Source organism: Propithecus coquereli, unplaced genomic scaffold (genome assembly GCF_000956105.1).
Source record: "Propithecus coquereli isolate 6110/MARCELLA unplaced genomic scaffold, Pcoq_1.0 Scaffold52, whole genome shotgun sequence".
NCBI classification, from domain to species: domain Eukaryota; kingdom Metazoa; phylum Chordata; class Mammalia; order Primates; family Indriidae; genus Propithecus; species Propithecus coquereli.
Window position 1 is genome coordinate 8,017,516 of NW_012151063.1, and position 15,252 is coordinate 8,032,767.

Consider the following 15,252-nt stretch of genomic DNA (forward strand, 5'->3'; position numbering starts at 1 on the left):
TATGACAAATAGGAGATTTTAAAGGATGACATTAAGTTGACAATTTTAGGAATATTCATTCACATCTTTAAATAACAAAAGGATCAGAACAGTCATTTGATTTTTTCCTTATATATTTTGAATATTAACTTCTTATCAGGTATACAGTTTGCAAATATGTTTTCCCATTCTGTAAGCTGCCTTTTATTTTGTTGATTGCTTCCCTTCCTGTATTTCTGTACTTCTGCTTTTTAGTTTGATGTAGCCCCACTTGTTTATTTTTGCTTTTGTTGCTTATGCTTTTTATGTCATATCCAAAAAAATCATTGCCAAGACCAATGTTAAGGAGCTTTCCCCCTATTTTCTTCTAGGAGTTTTATGGTTTCAGGCCTTACATATTTAAGTAAATAATTTTTGTGAATGGTGAAAGATAGGGGTCCAATTTCATTCTTTTGCACATGGATATCCAGTTTTCCCACCAGCACTTACTAGAAAGACTATCCTTTTACCATTGTGTATTCTTGGCACCTTTGTCAAATATTAGTTGACTATATATGTATGGGTTTATTTTGGGGCTCTCTATTCTCTTCCAGTGGTTTATGTGTCTGTTTTTATGCCAGTATCATACTGTTTTGATTACTATAGCTCTGTAATATAATTTGAATTAGGAAGTGTGATGTTTGATGCCTTTGGCTTTGTTTTTCTTTCTTAAGAAGATTACTTTGGCTATTCCGGGTCTTTTGTGGTTCCATAGGAATTTTATAATTTTTTTTCTATTTCTATGAAAAATGCCATTGGAATTTCATTAGGGATTACGTATGAATCTATAGATGGCTTTGGGTAGTATGGACACTTTAACAATATTGATTCTTCTGATCCATAAACACAGGATATTTTTCCTTTTTTTATGTCTTCAATTTCTTTCATCAATGTTTTATAGTTTTCAATGTACAGCTCTTTCACCTCTTTGGTTAAATTTATTCCTAAGTACTTTATTGTTTTTGATGCTGTCATAAATGAGATTGTTTTCTTTATTTTTTTTTCAGATAATTCATTGTTAATGTCTAGAAATGCAACTGATTTTTATATGTCGATTTTGTACCCTGCAACTTTACTGAATTCATTTATTCGTTCTAACAGTTTCTTTGGTATTTAGGGTTTTCTGTACATAAGTTGTGAAATCTGCAAACAGAGAGAATTTTACTTCTTTCTTTCTGATTTGGATGCCTTTTATTTCTTTTTCTTGGATAATTGCTCTGACTAGGACTTCCAGTATGATGTTGAATGGAAGTGTCGAGAGTGGGCACTTCTGTCTTGTTCCTGACCTTAGAGGAAAAGTTTTCAGCTTCCCACCATTGAGTATAATGTTAGCTGTGGACATGTATTATATGGCCTTTATTATGTTGAAGTACACACCTTGTATACTCAATTTGTTGACAGTTTTTATTATGAAAAAATGTTGAATTATTTCAAATGCTTTTTCTGTATCTATTGAGTTACTCATATGATTTTTATCCTTCATTCTGTTAATGTGATGCATCACATTTATTAATTTGCATATGTTGAACCCTCCTTGCATCCCAGAGACAAATTCTACTTGATCATGATATATTTTCTTTTTAATTTGCTAGTATTTGGTGCATATTTTCAATTCTTTTAAGTTTGTTGAAGCTTATTTTATGGGCCAGAGTATGGTCTATTTATATTCAATGTTAATCACACTTAGGGAATATTCATATGTTTCACTATGGAAATATTCATATGATCAACTTCTTGGAGCTACACCAGCCTCTAATGCGGGTTTTGTATGATACACAGTATATGCACCATATGATATTCTTAAAATTTAAAAACCTATGAATTTTAAAATATACCTGGTCTCAGGGATTTGGGATAAGAAATTCCTGGTTATATTGTTATCCTTGTGATCCAGAATAAGTTTACATTATTTTTAGAATATCATTGACATGAAAACATGTAAATTTAAAAATTTCATGGAAGAACTTGCAGACTATAAAATATATTTCCATAGACCATGGAGTCCATGGTTTCTGGCTAAAAAACTTAGCAATGATGCATTTATGGTATAATAGTGTTGAGTTTTCTTTGGCTCTAGCTGCTTTCTTAGCAAAGATCTTTGAAATGCTAAACTATCTGACAAGATAATTTGGCACTTTTGCTTTGAATTTTCTTGGATATGATCAGAATTGTCAAAGGTAATTTTACTGCTTTTTTTGTGATGAGTACCAATGATTCAAAGGAAATCCCTGAGGAGAAAGAGAAGGTGAACAATTCACCACAAACATCAACCCCATTTTATATCAGAGCTATCTTGCTTATTGAAATTTATAATTATCCATTAAAAGTAGGAACATTTATTATTGAAACCAAGAAAGTTGGCAGTTTTAGAAGAAATTCTTACTAATACTATTCCCAAATATGTGGTAATGAACCAGAGGCAAAGAATACATTTAAGTGTCCTTATAATTGCAAACCTTAGCCCAGACTTAAATAAATAATGCCAATATTTATAAAAAAATTGTGTAGAAATGATTAATCAAGGGGGCCTCTGCTGTTTAGGATGAGGGGAAAAGCCTCAAAATCAGCTATAGAAGTTAAATTAATACATTCAAAAGACACTAGGTAAGTCAGCCAAACCTTTGGGCAGGAGAAAGACAATGTAGGGAGAGAAAACAGGCAAAGCTGTGATGTGGTTTGCATTCTTTAACCGTAAGAATTCAAGGAACCAAGAGAATCATGGGAAACTGACTAGATATTGTAAAGGTTTATGCCTCAACTGCTCTGTACATTTTCCACTCCTGGTTGCCCAAGAACTAAGACCCTCACCTTATCTCAATAATATCATAGAGAAACTTACATGCTAATGAGAACAGTAACTGGGAGTGGAATAGTACATCATCTGGTGGGCTCCATCTTGACAAAGTCTTGAGAGGGGAGGTTGGGTTTGATGTAATTAAAGGAAAGAATATTAAAATTACTTTTAACTGGGTACTGCTGATGTGTTGCTTCTGCTCTGGACTCTGGGTGGACTCCATGTTAAATAATAAAAGTGATGTCGTTATACATTCAAGTTGCATGACATGGTCTGCTCTTGGATCCCTGCTTAAAAGGAAAGTCCAGGAAGCTAAGACCCAGAAATGGAAACAGATGAATGCCCCATCTCCTGGTGCATTGCTGGGATGACCCTCCCTCTCTTTCCTGGGGCCGGGGAGAGGGGGTGGCACCCAGAAAGTCAACAGGCTCTACATTCTTGACTAGGTACTCGTGTTTCACTTACATTTCACCTAGATTTTTTTTTAAAAAAAAAACCCAAAACTAGATAAGAACTTTTGAAGAACAAGTTACTAAACCCAACCTTTAGTCAGAGATGTGACTTAGAAAAATCCTGTTCTGATTCTACTCCTATGTCAAATTTAGGAAATATGCCTGCTGGTCTGCCTCAGTCTCCTCCACATATAAACTTCTGAGGCAGAATGGGGGTTTCGTTAAGTAAATGATGGGTATGCATAGCGTGCTTTGAAGAGGGAAAAAGGCCACACCAGTGCTGCAGGCAGTCATGAGCTGAATTCTTAAGCCCCGTGAGAAATCAAGCTGTGCACGATTCTCTTCCAGCACTGACTACTCTTGGTTGAATTAAGTGGCTGCTTCCAGCAAAAGCAAAGTTTAGCTCCCCAAACTGAGCTGTGCACCTTAATAATCTGGAAAGTTGTCCTTATTTTATTTTCCTTCAAAACCATACAGCCTGTTGGCCAGGTAAAGTAATAGAACATATGGTCTTTATTTAGTTCTTTCGTGCTTACCGCCAAGACTAAGAAAGAGGAGGGTAAGGAGTGAAGATTTCTTGGCTGTCTCCAATGCTTTCCTTTAATCTTACTTTATTTGCTAAGAGCTAATAAAAAATCTGAAGTGCTTAAATCTCAAGAGTTGCTTTTCTTCTGGGCATTGGTATTTGATTTGCTCCTTGGCTTAAATCCCCTCACCCCTTTTACCTTCAAATGTGCCATTGTGAACATCCGTTTTAATGCTGTGTTCATTCTCTTTTCTTTGATATATTTTTAAGCTTCTTAAAGTTTATTTCCTTTTCCACTCTTATTCACATTACTCTAAGTTATTTTAAACTGCAGTTATATTGGATTTATAAAAAATAATTTAATTATAAAAGTAATAATTTATGAACAATTTTGGAAAAGAGGAAACAATCATTTATAATCTTACTGCCCAACTGCATTAGCTCTTGATTTTATTCTCTTTTAATATGTGTTGTGTTTTCCATAGTGATAGAGTATGCATAGAATTCTGCTCCAAATGTCGTTCACCCCACATTATCCTCTCAATATGACTCCATGTTTGCTAATTCTGCTTTGTAATTATTAGGTTGGATATTCCACTGAGTGACATTGCCTCAATTTACTTACCCATCCAGCTATCGATGGGACATTTAGATTGATAATATCTGCTTTTAAGGCTGTGTTAACACTTATGGGAGCTTTGTAAAGCAATCAAACCTACACAAACTTAACATGTAAGAGCTAATAATGTGTGAGTCTTTGGATATGAAAATGACGTTATAAAAACTTTGTTGATAAATAACAAGAACAAATTCCTTGGTTATTTTCAAGACATATTCACAATTTTAGATTGGGAAAGTGAACATAGGTGTGACTAGAGTATCAACATTCTTTTTTTTTTTTTTAATGTTACTAATGTAATCATCCATACCCATGGAGTCATTTGGCTGCCACATCTGTAATTTATACTTGAAAATGTGACTTGATATATCCAACTCCCAGATCAAACTAATTATATCCATATCAAACCTTTAATATTTGTATAAGATAAATATTTATTTTCTTACCAACTGCATAGTAAGTAGCCTTTTAAATATCTTCCCACCTTCTAATATTCACACATTCTAATTTTTTTTGAGCTTTTTAAAAATGGAATTTCTCTTCTAGGTCTGTATTTCTCTATAACTAAAACCTGAGAATAAAAGCTTAATAAATATGACTGCATCATTACTATCAAGCCTAGTGACCTTGTTTTCTGATAATCAGGAAATTGTAAAATAGACAAAAACATGCTCTTCATCCTTTGTAAATTATTCATTGCACTATCTTTTTTTAACATGTTGTGCTTCTTAGTCTAGATATTGCTCTTCTTCCTTTTTAAAATTCTTTTAATTTATTTATTTTTTAAATTATTTATTTATTTTTATTTCAGCATATTATGGGGGTACAGATGTTTAGGTTACGTATGTTGCCCTTGCCCCCCCCAAGTCCGAGTTTCAAATATGTCCATCCTTCAGGTGGTGCGCATTACACTCTTTGTGTAAATTCTTTTAATTTATTAATAAAATACTTGAAATATACAACAATCCTAGAGATTCTTGATACAATCAACTCCCAAACACATTTTACCAATACCAAAATCCTTTAATAGTCTTATGAGATCATCACTTTGTTCTTGCTCAATCCTTATTTTAGTATTTTTTCCCCTTTTAATATATTTTTCTTAAATTCTACTTTATTTTATAGTACATTAGTATGACTGTTTTGTTTTGGCAATTGGTCTTTCCCTGGACACATATATATTTTTAATCCCTTATTTTAAAATAGTTTGTGTCATTTTGTTTTATGTGTTTCTCTTGTGGGCAGCATATGGGCATACATTTAATTTTTTAATCTAACTTGATAACCTCTGTGTTTAATAAGTATGTTAAATTTTTTGCTTATATTTTTACTGGCAAGATAAAGTTATTTATGCTGTCTTTTTCTTTATTATCTTTTTTGCTGCTATTTTTATTTTCCTTTTCTGACTTCTGTGAAATTAATAACTTTATTCTTCTTTAATAAGACAAGGCTTACATTTGCATTACTTTAGTAACATTACATTACATGCTAGCATACATAGCAAGTTTAAGTTTTTCTAACAACTTTAAGGTTATTTGGTAGTCCCACCTTCCACCAGCACATGGCAAGAACTTTAAATATCCATAGAAACTTCCACCCACTCTCCCATTATTAGAATCTGTAATTTTACTCATCTCTTAAAAAAAATTATTCCTTATCAGAATTAATTATGATTATTTACATATTTTATTAATTTTAGGTTCCTCATTGTTTATTGTACCCCACATTTTCTTCTGAGTTTGCATTTTTCCATTCAGAAGCCCTTCACTTATTGTTATTAATACTTCAGTGAGGGTCTCTGGCTTTGCGTAACTGAAAATGTCTTTACTGCGCTTTTGCTTTAGAATAATAGTTAACTGGGTATACAATCCTGGGTTGGCATTTGCCCTCAACATTTTGAGGCTATTACTGTATTATATACTGGCATCTATTTCCAATTATGAAGAAATGTGCTGGGAATCTAACCAATGAGAGTTGGTTCTCTTTCTTTACTGTCTGGTAGCTCTTAGGATCTTTTATGTCACCCTTCATGTTCTGTAGTTTCATTACAATGTGTCTAGGTATGGATTTATTTCCATTTATCCTCCTTGGTACATGGGGCATTCTTTTAAATTAAAGATTCATGTCTTTCTCCAATTTAGATATTTCTCAGCTATTATAACAGCCATTTCCTCCATTCTCGGCTCCCCACTTCTCTGACACCACTCCAACAGAGTCGGGTTTGGGGCACCTCGTTACAGGCTGGTCAGTGTGGAAGTCTAGGATCTGAACTCTTCCTTTGCTAGCAGGGGTGGAGGTGCAGCTGCAATGTGTTTTTTGTTTTTTGGAGGGTTTTTGTGTGTGTGTGGTGCTTGCCTGGAGTAGAGTGGTTAGTGTCTAAAAGTGTTCTATATTGCCAGTTGCCCTTTTCCTGGTCTTTGGTGAGAGAGATCTGGCTTTTCTCAGGCTTTTTTGTCTGTACCTATTGGCATTTCCAGGTATCCCATCTGGAATATATGATGCAAAAAGAAAACCTCAGGTCCCAAAGTCCCTAGCCGATCTGCCTTCTTTTTTCCACCTTTCAGAGGTTTGTTATGTTTGTTTTATGTGTAATGTTCAGGGTTTTTAGTTGTACTTTAGCTGCAGAAATAGGAAAAAGCATGTCTACTCTATTTTCCTGGAAGCAAAGCCTGTGTATTTTAAAGTCTTTGTCAGACTTCTCTATAAATTAATTTTAAGTGGGAAGAACTTAAATAATGATTTAATTATCAATATTTTTCTCTATGTTCCTTGCGTTAGATTACTTCACCTGCTTTTGCATTTTGGTTTTCAAGCTCATTTTTAGAGTGAGATTTTGCTCTCTCTTTCTCTCTCTCTCTCTGTCTCTCTGTCTCTCTCTCAATGATCTTCTGTCTTTTTCTAACAATTTTGTTATTTCTTTCTTTAGGCACCAGACTTCAACTCTAGAACCAGGTTTACAATGTAATTCAGGCCAGGTGAAGTTGCTCACACCTGTAATCCTAGCACTTTGGGAGGCTGAGGCAGGAGGATTGCTTGAGCTCAGGAGTTAGAGACCAGCCTGAGCAAGAGTGAGACCCCGTCTCTACAAAAGTTAGAAAAATTAGCCAGGTGTGGTGGCACATGCCTGTAGTCCCAGCTACTTGAGAGACTGAGGCTGAGGCTGAGGCAGGGGAATCACTTGAGCCCAGGAGTTGGAGGTTGCAGTGAGCTATGATGATGCCACTGCACTATAGTCAGGGCAACAGAGTAAGACTGTCTCAGAAAATAATAAATAAATAAATACATAAATAAATAAAAATAAAATATAATTGAGCATCCTTACCTTTTTCAGTGAGCTAGAGTTATCGCACACCCGGGCCCCAAGCCATTTGGTGATTTGGCTAATTTCCTAGTGGACCAACTATGTCAAAGTTCCCCCACTCTCTTGGCCCACAGGTAACTGTGAACTCTGGCCCTAGACAGTGAGTGGCAGAAGGATTTTCAGTCTGTTTTCATTAATGGGGGAAGAGGAAGCCCCACCTCAGCTCTAGCTTTAAGCAGTAAGCCTGGCCCCGTGCATCTCAAATGGAGATGGAGAATCGGCTTAACATTTTGCCTTTCTGTTATTTTTCTGGACCACAAAAATATTTACTCTCATCATGAGCTCTTTTTTTATCTTTTTGGTGTCTTATTGCTATGTGTTAGTAGCAGAAACTGTGTACCAAAGCATGAACTTACTGGGCCATCTTAATCGAAAATCTAAACTTTTCTTAAACATATTTGAAAACACTTGAGGGAAACAGTTTATATAAGGTAATAAGCTGCAAAACCTAAAATTAGCTCAGTTAATTTCATAATAGAACCCGTGTTTTTAGGTGACATCATCTATTTATTTGCCATTTTGATATATAATTATATGGTTTTCTTATATCCCCCTTCACCTCAACCCATCATCCAAATATGAGTAGATCATAACTTTGTGTTACATTGTTATTCAGTATTATTGGGTAAATATAAGCCGAATATATATTATGACTAAACTAACTTTCTTGTAACCCTTTTCTTCCCCTTATGCTGATAATTGTCTCATTTTCCTTTGCTTAGTTTTTTTTTGTCATACGGCTAATTCTTCCCATATCCTATGGTATTATGGTAATACAGATTTGCATGCAGTCAAATCTTTCAGTATATATATTAGTTACCTTTTTCTCCTCTCTGACTTCCTCCCTAGTACTCTCCATCGTCATGAACATTAAGGCCAATTACTTTCTTGGACTTCCGACAGCTGTCTTTTTGAAACTTCTCTTTGCCATCAACCTAGGGATTTCCTTCTCCTCTTTCCTGTGTTGGATCTCCTGTTTTAGGACCTCACTCACTACTTCTTTCTTGGCTTACTGTGGTGTGTCACATGCTCCAGGGAATTCCTAAGAATACATGAGAGATATCTTTTTAAAAGATCTTTGTCTTACTCTCAATGAGTAGGTTGGCTGATATAGCATTCTAGGTTGGAAATTATTTTCCCTGAGAATTTTTGGAAGTCATTGCTCTATTTTCTTCTAACAACCAGAGTTGCTAAGTCCCAAACTGTTTTCATTCCTGATCTTTCATATGGGACCTGATTTTTCTCCTTGGAATATTTTAGGATCTTCTCCTAATCATTTATGTTCTGCAATTTCACAATCATGTGCCATGGTGTGAGTCTTTTGGTTCTTTGAATTATACTCCTGGGGTCTTTTCAATCTGGAGATTCACATACTTGAGTTCTGGAAATAATCTTTCTTGAATTATGTGGCAGAGACAGCTAAACTCTTGTTGGAATTTAGTTTTTCTCCTTCTAGAGTCTGCCTGCTACTCCTCCACCCCTTGTACCCAGATAGGCCAGATGATAAGTTCTCTCCAATAGTAGGAGAAGTGACACGTGTTACTCTGGGCTAAGGCAGTGAGGAAGTAGGTGTGTTGCTCTCTTTTCTTTCATTTGCCAGATTGATGCAGCAAATGTCAAAGTGCTGGGAAGGCAGAGTCACAAGATGGAAGGATAATGGGTCCCTTAGTCATCATAAGGAGAGAAATATCTGGGTGGTCAGTAACCATGAACATTCATCTGTTATTTGAGCAAGAAAAGTACTTTAATTTTGTTAAGCCACTGGTGTTTAAAGGTTTGCTATTGCACTTAGTGTTCTCTGACTAATACATTTCTTAGAAATATCCACCTAGCTGCTTTCTGTGTTGTCAAATTTCTACAGTGCTGATCAGTGAGATATTTGACTTCTCAGATTAATCTTCTAACTTCTTACATTTTATCACATCATATCCAACTCTTTGACTTTTTTCCCCACTTCTGGTGAGACCGATTTGAAAATTTCTTTCCAACTATTCTATTGCAAAACTTTAGAAGGGAGTGTGGAGAGGGAGGGAGCTATCATATTTTTAAAATTTTCAAGCATATAAGGGTATTTTCTTTGATTCTTCTTCTTTTATAGTATATAGTTCAAGTTTGATTAACTCAATATTTTCCTTATCTTTGAGGATAACAATTATAGTTTTAATTTTTTCCTGCTTCTTATATCACTTATTTCCATGTGTGTGTGTGTGTGTGTGTGTGTGTGTGTGTGTGTGCATGTATTAGAAGCTATTCCCCAGTGGCTTATGATGCAGGGATACCATACTTCTGTAGATTGAAGCATTAAAAGTCAGATTGAAGGCTTGTTGTGGGACGGGGGAAGCAGTGATGGGTCTTGGCAATTAGCAGGCTTCCTGTAGGACAGCTGGATGGCCCACTGGCTTCTTCACTGGATGACCTCTAATTAAGTGCCATCGATTCTCCACTTGGCTCTGACTTTCTGGGAACCATACAGGGGCAGGAGGCTGGGTTGGGGTGGAGAGTGGGGTTGTAATTATTTTTATGTATACTTACACTTCACCTTCACCTTCATCTTAAGATGTGCCATGTGTCCCCCTAGTCTTGAGCCTCTTGCGTTCAGTGTATGCATGGAATAAGACTCCTGGTCTTATTACAAGGACTTGGGTGAAACAATTGCCTGATATGAAAACTAAACCTAGGTTGTGAAAACAGAGCAAGGTTGGCTGATTGGGATGATCCACACTCCCAGGGTTTTACTGGTCAAGTGATGTCTTAGTGGTTCCTTTGGCCAAGATGTGGGAAACACAGGAGAGACAGTTAAGTAAGGTGTGGTTTCAGGTCCTATCTAATTGGCCTTCCTGTAGGGTAGAAGGACCCCAGCAACAAGAAGTGAAAGACAACCTGGATTGCCAGGGTATCTTACTTTGGGGTTTTCCTGAGAAGAGAGCCTGAGACAATGACTGGAGTGGAGCTGATTTGGAAGGTGATACCCAGAAACAGAAGTGAGGGAATGAGGACAGTGAGGCAGGGAAGGGAGTAAAAGCCACAAAGGAGTGAGTTATTGAGTTGGTAAATAGTGTGGGCAATTGGGGCTCAAGCCCAATCAGGACCATTTGGGAACTAACTAGTAGAGCAGATCTCAGAATTGTCCCATCAAATTAAATGGAAGTGAAGTCATTTATCCATTGACTCTCATTGCCTTCCTTTTGAGAGTTACCACTAGGGTATTAAGATCCCCCTCACATTTTAGGGCAATGACTGTCCAGGCCTAAAGGGGCTCCCTTTCCTTTGGAGAAAGCCCCAAGCAACCAGGCAAGGAGATGCCAAGACTGAGATGTGGCATGTTGGCAGAATGCATGGAATGTCCATCCCAGCTGCAGGAAGATCAGTTAGGCTAAGAGCACATAGTGAAAGACAACATGAGGATCTGCTACACAGGTGTGGTGGAAGGAGCTGACTCAAGTGATCAAGCAAAAGAGAGAAGCACCTGTCTAGCTTAAGGGGCTCAAGGTCAGAGGGTTCAAACAGAGATCCTCCAAGGAGCCCTCAAAAAGGCCCACATGACAAAGGGCCAGCTTTAAACATCTGCCAGGCATGAAGAAAGTGAAGCCAGCTCAGAAGGGACCAACTCCATTCCCTTCCCCTTTCCTTTCCCACTCCTCCTTGTACCCAGACCCTTGAGTGGTCTGGCCAACATGCTGGGAGATTGGAAAGGAGAAATCCAAGTCCATGACCCTTTCTTCACTGAAGTATTCAAGCCTAGGAAAGGGATAAAATGCTGCCTTTATGTCAAGTTTACTATATTCATCTGTATCTTGGATTGGACAATGATTTGCGAACTGAGACTGCTTGCAAATATCTATGACCACAAGAACTACATGTTACCTAAGAATGAACAGAAATTTTTTCATCTTGGGATAGAGGACATTCAACGCTTTCAATAAAATTCTATGAGGAATGTGGTAGATAAAAAATAAAGCTACCTTTTGATTGCAGCATCGGTTGTCCTTATTTGACTTACATGTATCTTTTTTTTTTTTCCTGGAGGACCATATTTTCCAAAATAAAAAAATATGGTGAAGGATATGGCAGACAGAAAACTTGACTTGAGGCTCTGATAATGAATCCAAACTCCTTACCCCTGCTCATCAGGCTCAGTATGGTCCTGAACATGCTTATCCCTTCCAGTCATGTGACACTCTCTTCCTCAAATTCTACACTCCGGCCACACAGAGATCCCTTTACTTCTTGCAGAGCACCAATATGTAGTTCCTCCCCAATCCTCCATATTATTCTTCTCTCTCCCCTCTCCGACCTCCACGCTCCTCTTCTGTGCTCATCTAATTACTTACTATTCACTAGATCTCAACTTAAATGTCGCTACTTCCAGGAAGACTCCCCAAGCACCCAAGTTTGTATCACATGTTCTTTAGGTACTGGCATAACTCCCTGTGCTCCATCCCTTGTAGCACCTTCTCATTACCATACTCACTTGTTCACTTTGTGGTGCACTCCCTGCCCACACTCACTACCACGATCTCTGTAAGAGACTTTTCTGGTTCATGTCTGCATCCTGAGAAGCTAGTGCAGTATCTGGCATACAGTGAGAACTTACTGTCGAATGAATTAATTTGTATGCATATTCACATGAAATGTCTCACAAATGTACACAAATAAAGCCACACATTTTTTAAAATTAGCTCTACTAAAAAGAATAAAATGACAATATATCGGAACTATCCTGGAAAATGTAGGATTTGTGGTGGCTATATAGTATATATCCCTTGAGACTGTGTTTCTCAAAGTGTGGTCCTTGGACCAGTAGCATTACCTGGGAACTTGTTAGAAATACAAATTATCAGCATGGCATCCCACCCTACCTCACCCCCTCAAGTCAGAAACTCTGGGAGAGGGGCCCAATATCTGTGTTTAACAAGCCCTCTGGGGCACACTTAAGTTTGAGAACCAGTGCCCTAATATTTGAAATGCCCCTTCTTGCAAAGGGCTTAAGTCATATTTGGGAAGAGGTGGTGTGTCTATTAAACATCCTTGAAAGTTGAGACCTATATGTTCTTCTTCTCCTTGATGTCATTCAAGTTAACCATCCAAACTAAAGACTGTCCAACACAGTCCATTACAAAAAGACTCAGCTGGAAAAGATTACAACTGAGCACTACTGTCAACATCTACAAACGGTCTCCAGGTGTGTGCATCTGGTATGCCTGGCTAGGAAATCACCGGATTACTTGCTTCATTTAGTTCTACATTTTAACAGTCTGACATTTTAAACTGCATGGCTGGATTTTTAATCAGATGGGCTGATCTCTGTACCTATCTTGGCATGACAATTTACTTTGTGGAAGAGTTGAATTAGCAAAGGTGTTAAGCCCCAGGTTTGGCCAAAATGAGAGGAAGTGACATTTAAAAAGTATTGCTGATCCATACGGGACCTGAGATCAAAGCCTCTGGTTGGACAAGGATAGTGAAGAGCCATATAGAAAAGACCCAGAACCTTCAGTGGATATATTCTGATTCTTTCACCAAAGGAAGTTATATATTCTTAAACTTCTATCAAGTTCAAGAAGACAGGAAGTCTTGTATCCTGAGTCACAATCTATTTTATCCATGAGGGTCACAAACAGGACGAAGGGGAAAGACCTAAGATGCAGGAAAGAAAATAAGTTTTTAAATGTAGTAAAACAACAACAGCAAAAACAAAAAGCCAAGAAGAGCCTAAGGAAAGGAAGGAAAACTAATGAAAATTTTTCAGTTTGGTTTGACAGAAAACAAATAAACAATAACAACAACAAAAAGAGCCAGACACTATGTAGAGGAAAAAAAAAAGAGAGAAGAATAAAAATGCATACCATCTTAGGCACCAAAGGCTGTCTACTTATCCTTTAGAGTGGCTCTGTCCAAGAAGAAAGCTGCTAGCCACATAAGGCTGTTTAAGTTAAAATGAATTAAATTACATAAAATCAAAAATTCAGTGCCTCAGTCACACAAGCCACATTTCAGTTGCTCAATAGCCACATGTGGCTACCATATTAAATAAGACAAATTAAAACACTCTCATCATTGTAGAAAGTTCTATTGAATGGTGCTCCTCTAGAACTTACTCTAAGATCAAATTTGTACTTTTCCTTATCTTTCTAGAGTTACTTAAATTCATGGAATATGGAAAACCAAAAGGTTAATGGCCAGGGATGCAAGTAAGTTTGCTTTGTTGATGAATTAGAATTCTCCCTGAAATTCAGTGCAAACATGGCCTGATTCGTTTGTCTACACATCTTTCAACCATACGTTCAACAAAACAAATGTTAACTTGGATGCATGCTCTGGGCAAGACACTGCCCTGGGCCCCATCTGAAGAGTAAAGATGCATAGAATGTAGTCCCCGTTCTTTAGGGACATATTTGCAAGAGTGTATAGGACTAGGACACAACTATAGGAAAAATAGGTACATTGGGAGAGGTATAAATTAATTGTGGGTCTCCAGTCTTGGTGTGCATCTAATTGCCTTGTTAAAAACACAGATGTTCCAGCCCCATCCCCAGACAGGCATATTTGTTGGCTCTGAGAGAAGCTTCCAGCATCAGGCATGTACCTTCTTCATGGAGGCACATATCTGCAAGATGGCTGTTGGGTCTAAAGAGGCAGGGCAGTATAGGAGAATAAGTATTGGTCTGGAGGTCACGAGAAGGAGGATTTGTAAACTAGCTCTGGCACAGATATTCGTATGCAACTTAACTAGTGACTATGGTCAAAATAGCTGACTATGATTCATTTTTGAATTTCAGATGCCAAAAGTACAATTTAAATCCTTCAGTAGGAAAATGAACCAAAGAGTTAGTGAGATCTGAATGGAATTAACAGGGAAACCAAGTCCTGAAGTCCCCAGAATTATTCAAGGGCCTTAAGCCAAACTAGGAGACAATATAAACAGACCTTTTGTGGACAGATGAGTCATTTATCATACGTATCAAACTATTAATTAATATAGGTGGATCAATAATCATTAAGGGAAGAGCAACCTTTTAACAGATAGAATAATTTTGGAATACAGGAAAGCACTCCTGGGAATGCAATATACAAAGCTGAAAGTAGCTGGTAAAAGTATGTTCCAAGATGCTGCACTTATCAGATGACAAATGAGTAATGTTCTGAGCACACATTGTCAATAGGTAACTCCTAGCTCATTCCTTAGCAATAATGGCTTTAAAATCAATGGCTGATTGACTTGGGCCTCCCATGGCTGGGCAAAACCAGAGAAATTGACATTAAGTTTGTGGTTGACTTTGATAACATCATAGCCTAAAAGCACTTAAGTATTAAAATTTTAACTTCTCCATCCTTATCACGGGTTTCTATTTTCTATTTTCATCTATTCTGGGAGATTGCAAACCATCCCTCCCTCCCTCCCTTCATATATTCCTCCCTTCCTCCCTTCCTTCCTTCCTTCCTTCCTTCCTCATGATCTGTTTGGTCCCAGAAAAAAATTTC